At 48.2% G+C, this 10,672-nt stretch overlaps 2 long non-coding RNA genes across 5 annotated transcripts in view; one reads left to right on the top strand and one right to left on the bottom strand.

The window, feature by feature from the left end:
* The first annotated feature begins 7 nt into the window (after positions 1 to 7).
* LOC145716816 (uncharacterized) overlaps positions 8 to 10,672 on the top strand; it is a 27,399-nt gene continuing 16,734 nt past the window's right edge. For all 4 annotated transcript variants that reach the window (XR_014139725.1, XR_014139724.1, XR_014139723.1 and 1 more), the window contains exons 1-3: positions 8 to 921; positions 1,351 to 1,446; positions 8,892 to 10,285. This is a non-coding gene — a long non-coding RNA (uncharacterized LOC145716816). The remainder of the gene's footprint in view (positions 922 to 1,350; positions 1,447 to 8,891; positions 10,286 to 10,672) is intronic.
* Positions 6,995 to 10,672, bottom strand: part of LOC115944381 (uncharacterized) — a 23,112-nt gene continuing 19,434 nt past the window's right edge. Inside the window, exons 3-4 of the long non-coding RNA XR_004078936.2 lie at positions 8,931 to 9,042; positions 6,995 to 7,218 (exon numbers count right to left, since the gene is read on the bottom strand). This is a non-coding gene — a long non-coding RNA (uncharacterized LOC115944381). The remainder of the gene's footprint in view (positions 7,219 to 8,930; positions 9,043 to 10,672) is intronic.

Here is a 10,672-nt window from a genome sequence, read left to right as displayed (position 1 = left end):
GCCCCCCCCCCCCCCGTCACTGAGCTTCGAGCCCCAGAGAGCATCCTCTCTGGGGCCATTGGGGAGCGAGAGTTGGGGGAGGCCTGAGGGACCAGGCACCAGGCAGGCAGGGACTGAGTGGTTTCTGGGGCAGCTGGGTGTCACTCACCTGCCAGACCAGCCCATCGTGATGGCAGGTGGGGGCTGGGGATATCAGGCTCTCTGCCAGCAGGGAGACAGACCTGCACGCAGAAGCCAAGTCTCACCCTTGCCTTCAGGAAGGGTGAGAGCAGGGTGGTCAGGACTGGGTCTTATGCCCCGGCGGTGGGGGGCGGGTGGCGCTCAGCCTGGGGAAGCAAGGTCAACAGTCAACAGAGCCAGGGAGACAGAGACTGGAAGCAAGCTGGGAGGGCTGATGACTACCTTGCCCCCAGAGTTCCTCTCAGAGGGTCCCAGAATGCCTAGCTACTTCCCTCTGGTCCTGCGTGGTGCTCCCATTGTTGGCCGGCTGGTCTGGGGCAGAACAAGGTTCTGAACCAGTCAATGACAAGGCCTCAGGCCCACACACAAAGCCACATTTCATCTGGGGTCTGCTTCTGGGGACTTGGGCCAGTGGAGTTCCAGACATCTGAGTGCCCAAGGCCAAGCAGTGGGCACAACCTCCTCAGAGCAGCCCTGGGGTTGCTCCAACCCGGGTAGAGGGTCCTGGGCAGGTACCAGCTCTGGCCACAGCGCAGGGGGCCTCGGTGGCCCCGCTGCCCATCCCAGGCAGGCCCCTCAGTCATTATGGCTGTGGCGTCCTGCCCCTCCTCCCCCCTTTTTTTCTCCCCCTCGCTGCTCCTTCCTGAAATTATAAAAGTAATAGAACAACATGACAAAACTTGGAAAAAAGAGAAGAGGACGAACAAGATTTGATTTCGGGTGTAGAACAAAATAACCAAGGTAAGTGTTTAGAACTGCAGCTTAAAAAGGAAAACCTCTTGAGGGGCGCCGGGGCGGCTCAGTCCATTAAGCATCTGTCTTCAGCTCAGGTCATGATCTCAGGGTCCTGGGATCGAGCTCCCGAGTCAAGTTGGGCTCCCCGCTTAGTGGGGAGTCTGCTTGTCCCTCTCCCTTGCTTGTCCCTCTCCCTCTGCCCCTTTCCCCCAGCTCGTGTGCGTGCACTCTCTCTCTCTTCCTAATAATTAAATAAGCTTTTTTTTTTAAAAAAAAGGAAAACCTCTTGAAATGAAAGGCACCTTTTTGCCCAGAGAGACGAAAACAATATAAAGTCACTGACGATGAAACATAAAATACAAAAGCTATAAATCGTAGAGTTAGAGCTATATGTACACAGACTGCCACGTGCCCCATTTGCTGTCTGTTTTGCAGCATTATGTTCTCGGGGAACAGAGGCCTCCCATCAGGAAGCTGCCACTCAAACCACCCGTCTCTCCATGCCTGATCCTGACAGCGCAGCACGCCCAGGTGGGTTCTTCCCTGGTCAAAATACACAGTATTCAACCTAAACAGCTCGAGAATCGATGTCCTAGATATAACGCAGAATAATTACAGACCCATCGACCAAACTCAAGAGGGTCTGGCCAACAATGTCGAAGCTCCACGTGGGCCTTTGAGGGCCTACCTCTCTGCGTCATCTTTATAAAGGATTTTTTTTTTAAGATATTTTTATTATTTTTTTATTATTTTTTTCTTTTTAGATTTTATTTTTCGACAGAGAGAGAGACAGCAAGAGAGGGAACACAGCAGGGGGAGTGGGAGAGGGAGAAGCAGGCTTCCCGCTGAGCAGGGAGCCCGATGCGGGACTCGATCCCAGGACCCTGGGACCATGACCTGAGCCAAAGGCAGACGCTTAACAACTGAGCCACCGAGGCGCCCAAGATTTTATTTTTTTAAGGATTTATTTACTTAACTTTAGAGAGTGAGAGCACAGAAGCTGGGGGAGGAGCAGAGGGAGAGAATCTCAGACTCCCTGCTAAGTGTGGAGCCCAATGTGGGGCTCGATCTCACAACCCTGAGATCATGACCTGAGCTGAAATCAAGAGTCGGCTGCTTAACTGACTGAGCCACCCAGGCGCTCCATGATTTTATTTTGAAATAATCTCTACACCCAATGTGGGGCTCCAACTCACAACCCCGAGATCAAGAGTCACACGTGCCACTGACCGAGCCAGCCAGGCGCCCACCACAACACTATTCTTTTTGCTTGTCTTTTTAATGAAAATGGGACTTGGCTGTGTGCATTCTTCCCATTTTTGTCACTCAGCGTTCTGTTTCTCCGATTCATCCATGCGGTGTGGGTCTCTGGCCGTTTGCAGAGATGGAGCTGCTCTGAACATCCCTGCTGGGTCTCCTAGTACGTGCATGCGAGTTTCTCTGGGGTGTATACCCAGGAGTGAAACCAAGGGACATCACCTCTCTGAGCCTCTGCTTTCTCATCTGCAAATGGGGATGATGACAGCCCCCTCCCAGGGTTGCAGCGAGGATTAATTTAGATGTGGAAGCCGTGGAATTCTAGGGTGCATCCCCCAGACCCGACCTTGAGGGGTCGCTCTTCTCTCTGGGCATCAGATCTTTCCTCTGTCAGGGAGGGGAGGGGGCCGTCATTGATTCCCCGCTGATGGGCCACTGAGTTACAGAGGCAGAGGTTCGAGGTTGGAAAGTAAAGCCGGCCAAGCTAGAGCTCCAGCTGAGACAGCCCCTTTTTTTGGACTGAGGTACAGGTTATAACAATGCTGTATTTCAGTGTTGACCATCTGAGACCTGTGTGTGATAAGCTTAGGGGAAGGTCATGATAAATTGCGGCAACGTCAGTGTCCCATCTCCTCCCCCTCCCCCACTCACTGATGCCCTAACACAGGTGTTGGCGAAGTGCTTGGGATGGCTTCTTCCTTCCACCGAGCTGCTGAGCAATCCATGGAAAGCAAAGTCCACCCCCCACCCACACCGAGTGACCTCTGCTGGGCGAGGAATGGGTCTCCAGCTGCCCCTCGAGAATGTCCTGGAAAGTCTCCTGGACACTTCTGACTCAACCTATCCAAACCTCATCACACCCCCTGCAAGCTCCACCACATCTTAGGGATTGGCATCACCATCCTCCAACCAGGTGCCCACAACATAACCCAGGAACCACCTCCATCTGCCTCCCCCCACCCTGCCAACCCCTTCTTCCCTGTGGTGCCTCTGAGTCCTCCGAGGGAGGTCCATGTAATCTATTTCCCACAAGGTGATACCTCTGACAGTGAGCGAGGGCCCTATTAATGACTGAACTGGAACAAGATGCAAACACTCCCATGTCTGAGTGCCTAACTGTATCACAAGAGGTGAGGACAATGAGTAACATAATTACCAGCGCGCTGCTACTGTAGCCAATGATGGAACACAGCCTAGATCTCCACCAGCTGGAGTTGCTCATAGGGTGGAATCTTTTTTTTTTATTCTTATGTTAATCCCCATACATTACATCATTAGTTTTAGATGTAGTGTTCCATGACTCATTGTTTGTGCATAACACCCAGTGCTCCATGCAGAATGTGCCCTCCTCAATACCCATTACCAGGCTAACCCATCCTCCCACCCCCCTCCCCTCTAGAACCCTCAGTTTGTTTTTCAGAGTCATAGGGTGGAATCTTACTCAGCCTTTGAACTGCTGTTCCTGAATTTTAGAAGGCTTACATAGGAAAACAGGAAATTTAAATAATCAGAAAAATTAAAATTAGGAGAAAAATGTTAAATGACAAAAGCAAAACACAAAGCATATGAAAGCATGTGCTAATTATATACATAAATGTACAAATATACAGAGAAATATATATATATATAGCCTACAGACACATAGAAAAGGCTCAAAGGAGGGGTGCCTGGCTGGCTCAGTCAGTAGAACATGCCACTCTTGATCTTGGGGTTGTGAGTTGAGTTCAAGCCCCCCGTAGGGTGTAGAGTGAGTTGAGTTCAAGCCCCCTGTAGGGTGTAGAGCTTACTTCCCAAAGGAAGGGGCGCCTGGGTGGCTCAGTCAGTTAAGCGTCTGCCTTCAGCTCAGGTCTTGATCCTAGGACCCTGCTTCTCCCTCTCCTCTGCCTGCCGCTCCCCCTGAATGTGCTCTCCCTCTCTCTCTCTCTGTCAAATGAATAAATAAAATCTTAAAAAGAAAAATAAAGACCTAAAGGAATTACCACAATTGGAGTCACAATTACCTCTGGGTGGTTGGATTTCTATTTTGGTTTTGCATTACTATTTTTGTATTTTCCAAAAATTTGGTAAGTAGTTGTACTTTTAAGATCAGAAGGGGGAAAAAACTTTAATGTTATTTCAGGACACCAAAACAGTTCATTCCTTCACAAGTGCTTGCTTGCTGAGTCCACTCAGACTTCAGAGTGCAGAATCTGGGGACAGAGGCCCCTTCTTCTGGGTGCACACCTTGATAAAAAGTAAAAAGGCTCTGGGGCGCCTGGGTGGCTCAGTCGGTTAAGCCTCTGCCTTCCTCTCAGCTTATGATCCCAGCATCAAGCCCCTGCTCAGTGGGGAGCCTGCTTCTCCCTCTCCTGCTCCCCCTGTTTGTGTTCACTCGCTCTCTCTCTTTCTCTGTCAAATAAGTAAGTAAAATCTTTAAAAAAAAAAAAAAAAAAGGCTCAGGCCAGACTTTGGGCTCTCCTGGGGTAGTGTGGTTGGGAGAATCCAGAAAGCTGAGAGGGAAGGCCCTCCCAGGGAGGGAAGTGCTCCAGTAGGGCTGTGCATGGAGCTATAAGGTGGCCACAGGGGCGGTGGTCAGCAACATTCCGTGGGCCAGCAGCCCAGGGTACAATGGTGGTTAGACCATGGTCTGTGTGGAGAGATGACCCCGGGGCCAGGAGAGACAGAGGGAATCCGAGTGAGCCCCTGAGGAGCTTGGGAGGGAGTTAGCACTTGCTGAGCGCCCTGGGCTTGAGAGGCTGTGCCGGCCTCATTCATTCATAACCGTGGCCCTGATGGTCTTCGTGATCCCTGGGGAGAGGCTCCCGGCAGCAGGGAGGCAGCCAACTCAAGGTCATGGCCAGTATGCAGCAGAACCCAGGCCGCCTTCTCCCAGACGGTCGGGACTGAGTTTCCCCACCTGCTGTGGCAGGGGCTGCCAGAGAGCTGTGAGGTGCGTGTGTGTGCCCGCGCGCCTTAGAGACCGAGCCCGCGCTGCGTGGCTGTCCATGTGGCTGAGTCAGAATAGAAGAAACCTGTTAGAATTCTTTGTGTGCTGGCAATTAGCCTCAAACATGCTTTACTGAGATCTGACGTCTCCGGGACCTGCTCCCCCCGTGTGGCGGGAGCAGAGGGTGTGGTATGTGCAGACGCCCGGCGGACCAGGGGCCTCCGGTGCTGCCCCCGAGGGTTTTTGTTCTCTATTCTTCAGCAATAACAAGCCCGGGATTGTCTCTCGGGGTGGGGGCGGGGCAGTAATTGCATGCACATTTTAGCGAGCCCTCGGTGGGTGGAACTGCCTGCCATGGTGTGTGTGAGCGCTTGGCAAACGGTCCCTGAGACCATGCTGTGCTGTCCCCATGTGCAACCGTCCCGCACATGCAAATAAGCTAATCTGAGTTTGATAAAGGGACTATTTACTCAAGTGTGGGAAAGGTGGAGGGAAACCACAAAGTACCGGGCAGTGGCTGTAGCCCTCCCCGGGCCTGGAGGGATGCGAGGAGGAGCTGTATGGAGAGCGCCCCCTGCAGGAGCTGTGAGGGTCATGGCCGGCCGGGTGCAACCCTGCGGAGAAGCGAGGTAGTAAGCACCCACAACTCACTCTCCTTCCCCTTCCAAATCCCTGCCCGCCTTCCCTAACCAAATCCGGGCAAAAACCCGCCTGCCGATGCTGAACAGGGTTCTGGGGTGGGGTGGGGGGGACAGTGGTTATGAAGGGCATCCGGCACCAGTGAAAGTTACCTTTAAAAACAGTCTGTAGGTCAAAGGATAAATTACTATACATTCTTTTAATGGATTCCCATGTGTCTGTTTAAGATTGTGGCAGATGTGTTATGCTCAGACCCAGAAAACAAGCAATGAAAATATATCAAACTAGCCTATGAATATTTAAAATTGTATAAACATACATGAGTGCTCTTAGAAGCCCAGGAAAGAATTCTGGTTCTCTCTTGGAAGTGGAGTCCGGGGGGCAGCTATACACTTTCATGCCTCACTTTACATGCTTTGCATTATTTGAATTCGTAAAGATGAGCATGAAATGTTTTTGTAATTAAAAAAAAAAATTATAAAGGGGCGCCTGGGTGGCTCAGTCGTTAAGCGTCTGCCTTCGGCTCAGGTCATGATCCTGGAGTCCTGGGATCGAGCCCCGCATCGGGCTCCCCGCTCGGCGGGAAGCCTGCTTCTCCCTCTCCCACTCCCCCTGCTTGTGCTCCCTGTCTCGCTGTGTCTCTCCCTGTCAAATAAATAAATAAAATATTTAAAAAATAAAAAAACCATAAAATGGAAAGAAAGAAACTCTCTCAGGAGCCAGAAGGAGTGAAGGGGCTGAAAAAGAGGCTGAGGCAGAGAGAGCCGAGGGCCCCTAGCCACAGAGACCTACTGAAGCAGGGGAAGTAGGGATGGAGTGGAGGGCGAGCTTGCCAAGTGCTTGAAACCCTCCTCCTCTCCCCTCTCCTCCCTCCCTCTCCCTTCCTTTCCCTTGGAGATGGCAACATGGCTGGAAGCCAAGAGGGCAGCTGGTATGGTTGGAAAATCAGTTACACACAGGGGATTGAGCAAATCTATTGAGGATAATGGGAGCCAGGTTTTTCTCATTACTGGAGGAGAATTACAAATGTGGAAAGGGGGCAGGCCTGAGGAATTGGAGCTGCCAGGGTGAATTGTATGTGTGTGTAGGTATTGTATGTATGTGTATATATATATATATGTATATAGTATGTGTGTGTAGGTATTGTATGTATGTGTATACATATATATATGTATATATATATACACACACATACATACAACATATAATTATATAAATTATATATTATACAAATATATTTGTATATGTGTATGTATATGTATATATGTGTGTTTGTATAGGTGTGTGTATATACATACACATATGTTTGTATGTGTGCACTTTTCCCCTGGCACTGCCCCCTGAGAGGGCCGAGAAACACTGTCATCCCATTAGCAACAAGCACATCAGAACACCCAGATCCTGGTTTCTAAACATCATCCTTCACCAAAAGGAATTAGGTCTTCTTGAAGAAAAGGCTGATTCCAATGTCAGTGGGGCACCTGGAAAATAAGAAAGCATTCAGAGAATTATAGTGACAGGGCACCTGGATGCTCAGCCGGTTAAGTGTCCAACTCTTGATCTCAGCTCAGGTCTTGATATCAGGGTTGTGAGTTCAAGTCCCACGTTGGGCTCCATGCTTGGTATGGAGCCTACTTTTAAAAAATAAATAAAAATAAGAGAATAAGGGGTGCCTGGGTGGCTCAGTCATTAAGCGTCTGCCTTCGGCTCAGGTCATGATCCCAGGGTCCTGGGATCGAGCCCCGCATCGGGCTCCCTGCTTGGCGGGAAGCCTGCTTCTCCCTCTCTCACTCCCCCTGCTTGTGTTCCCTCTCTCGCTGTGTGTCTCTCTGTCAAATAAATAAATAAAATCTTTAAAAAAAAATTAAAAAATAAGAGAATAATAATGAGATGCCAAAAGGACATAAAGGGGCTCCCACCGACCAAGTCTGGGGCAATTAGAGCATCAAAATAAAAATGATGATAACCAACTACAACACATTGTAACTTAGAAATCCATGAGTCATATTGTTTAAGGAGAAGGGAAACCTCTTCCTTACAGTACAAAGCCAACCAATAAAAATAGAGGGAGTGATGGAAATAGAGAAACCATCACAGTTATTGATTGATTCAGGCCGGAGACTTCATGGATGGTCTAAGGCTGGTAGGTGAAGATTTGATGAGGAACAGAATACTGCAAAATACAGACTGTATTTTCCAAAACCAAAATTGGTGTCAACAAAATCTCCCCACTCCACATGCTCTTTGGCACACCCCTATCACAAGGTGAATAGTTTCCCTCTCCTTGAATCTGGGCGGAGCATAGAGATTCACCGGTAACCAAAAGAACATGGCAGGAATGACACTGTGAATTCTAAGGCCAGACCAGGAGAACCCTGCAACTTCTGCCCTCGTCCCCTGGAACCTCTTTCTGGTGTTCTTGTGAACTCTCAGAACCACACAGTCATGCTGTAAAAAGCCCAAGCCACAACAAGAAACCACATGTTGGTGACAAGAATCCCCACCGAGCCTATCTGTCAGCACCCCCCAGCCTGGGTGCCATCTTGGAAGTGGATCCTCCAGCCACCAGCCATTTAAGACACTTCCGGTAGTTTAAGTCATTTCAGCTGAGGCCCCAGATCATGGAGGAGCAGAGACAAGGCAGACCTGTGCTTTGTCTGAATTCCTGATCCACAGAATCCAGAAGCACAATAAAATGGTTTTTGTAATGGCAGTAAATTTGAGGGTAGTTTATTAGGCAAATAGAGACAACTGGAGAATTGGCAAAGTCTCAGATATCTCCCCACAAAACTTATCCGGCACAAAGGAGAAAATGTCCAGCAGGCAGCAATTTGACAATGGAACCAAGGTTCCTATGTCCAGTCGAGGTTCCCATGATGATCAAGTCATCTTGATATGCTGAGAATAACACAGTATCATTTCAGCAGTACTCTGACACGTTCTGGGTCTAGTCTCAAGGAAACATTGAACAGACCCAGACTGAGACGGCACCAATTTATCCATGATATTTTTAGAGACCCACAAAAATACTTTAGTCTTAATTTATTTTGAAATCAGAAGAAATAAATGAATGTTAATAGTAATGAATCCAGCCTGGATTATATTCATCTTTGTACCAAAGCGATATGAAATGTATTTTATTTTTCTTTTATAGAGGAAGGAGCCCACAAATGCAAAAGTGTCTAGGACCTACCAAAGTCATAACGCATCCCTGTGTTGAGGACATCCTACAAAATGAAATGTTCCAGATGAGATGGAATCAGCACACTCCACCCTGTCTCTCCCACTGAATGCAGATATAAAACCTGGAGAGAAAAAATAAACCATAATGGGCACATTGGGGAAGAATGCCAGAATTCGAAGTATTACTGGACCAGTAGTGAATTTCCTCCTTTTCCCCCTCAAGTATCCCCTAGTCTAGACTCAACACAGTCTGAAATCTGGAAATGCACACAGCACAAACGGAGAGCTCCAGGAGCTAGAGGAGTGGGAAAGGGCACTCTAAACATGGAGAGAAATATGGGAAGATACCATTTTTCTTTTTGTCTTTTTTTCTGGCCTTTCTTTTCTCACCCCCTAGGCAATTTTGAGTTGATGGTGGCAGCAGCAGGAGCAGTGACAGCAAGGGACCTTCGGGAGCCTAAATTCTGAGTGAGGAGAATCTTCATCTCTGATCAGAGGGGCTGTGATTCCCAAGAGGGAGAGCCTTAATCTCTCTCCCCCACCCCGCCCCCCACCCCTTGGCTCCAGATATGGGTCCAGTCATGGGAGAATGTGGCAAAATGGGGGAAATAAAGCCATTCCTTTCTGGCCAGAGGACCACAAAAGGGAACCAACCCCAAGGAACTGGAAAGGACTGGGAAGATTGCAAAGTGGTTTATTAACCACTGTGGGTTAATACTCTGTGGGTCTGACTCTAAACAGCACACCACAGATTTTGAAAACTAAACTAGGGCAGACACCACCCAGGTTCCAGACTGGCCACTGGATGGTGCATCTGGAGGACAGAGCTGAATAGCACTGCAAAGACTTTGTAAATGGAACCGATACCAATTCACAACCCACAGAAAACTGGATAAAACTTGCAGCCCGAACTCAACCAAGTCAATTGCCTATTTAAACAAGAATAACAACATTCTCATAGGATTTAGACAGAACACCGAGTCCCATGACATAATCAAAATGTCCAGGATACAATCCAGTGATTTTGTAACAATGAACATGTATCACTCAGCCCAAAGAGAGCTAGGAAAATCTCAATTTGCCTGGCAAGAGGAATCCATAGATATCAACACTGACATGGCATAGAAGTTGGAAATGTCTGACAAAGACTTAGAAGCAGCTGCTATGTCTGTCTGTATGCCAGTATGTGTCTATGTTGTTTTGATTACTGTAGCTTTGTAGTAAGTTTTAAAATCAGGATGCATGAGTCCTACAATTTTTTTTTTCTTTTTCAAGGTTGGTTTGAGTAGTTGAGGTACCTTGGAATCCCCTGTGAATTCTAGGATGGATTTATCTATTTCCGCAAAAGACATCATTGGAATTTTGGTAGGGATTGCATTGGATCTATATATCATTTTGGGTAGCATTGACATCTTCACAATATTGTCTTCCAGACCACAAACTTGGGATGTCTTTACATTTATTTGTGTCTTCTTTACTTTCAGCAATGCTTCATAGTTTTCAGCACACAAACCTTTGGTCTCCTTACTTAAGATTTTCCTAAATATTTCATATTTTTTTTTTTTTTTTTTTTTTTTTTTTTTTTAAGATTTTATTTATTTATTTGAGAGAGAGAGAGAGCACAAGAGGGAGGAGCGGGAGAGGGAGTAGCAGACTCCCCGCCGAGCAGGGAACCCTATGCGGGACTCGATCCCGGGACTCCAGGATCATGACCTGAGCCGAAGGCAGTCGCTTAACCAACTGAGCCACCCA

This window comes from Leptonychotes weddellii, chromosome 13 (assembly GCF_054177405.1).
Source record: "Leptonychotes weddellii isolate Sample4059 chromosome 13, ASM5417740v2, whole genome shotgun sequence".
In the NCBI taxonomy this organism is placed as follows: Eukaryota; Metazoa; Chordata; class Mammalia; order Carnivora; family Phocidae; genus Leptonychotes; species Leptonychotes weddellii.
Note: the sequence above shows the minus strand (reverse complement) of the source record. Positions and strands in the feature narration are given on the sequence as shown.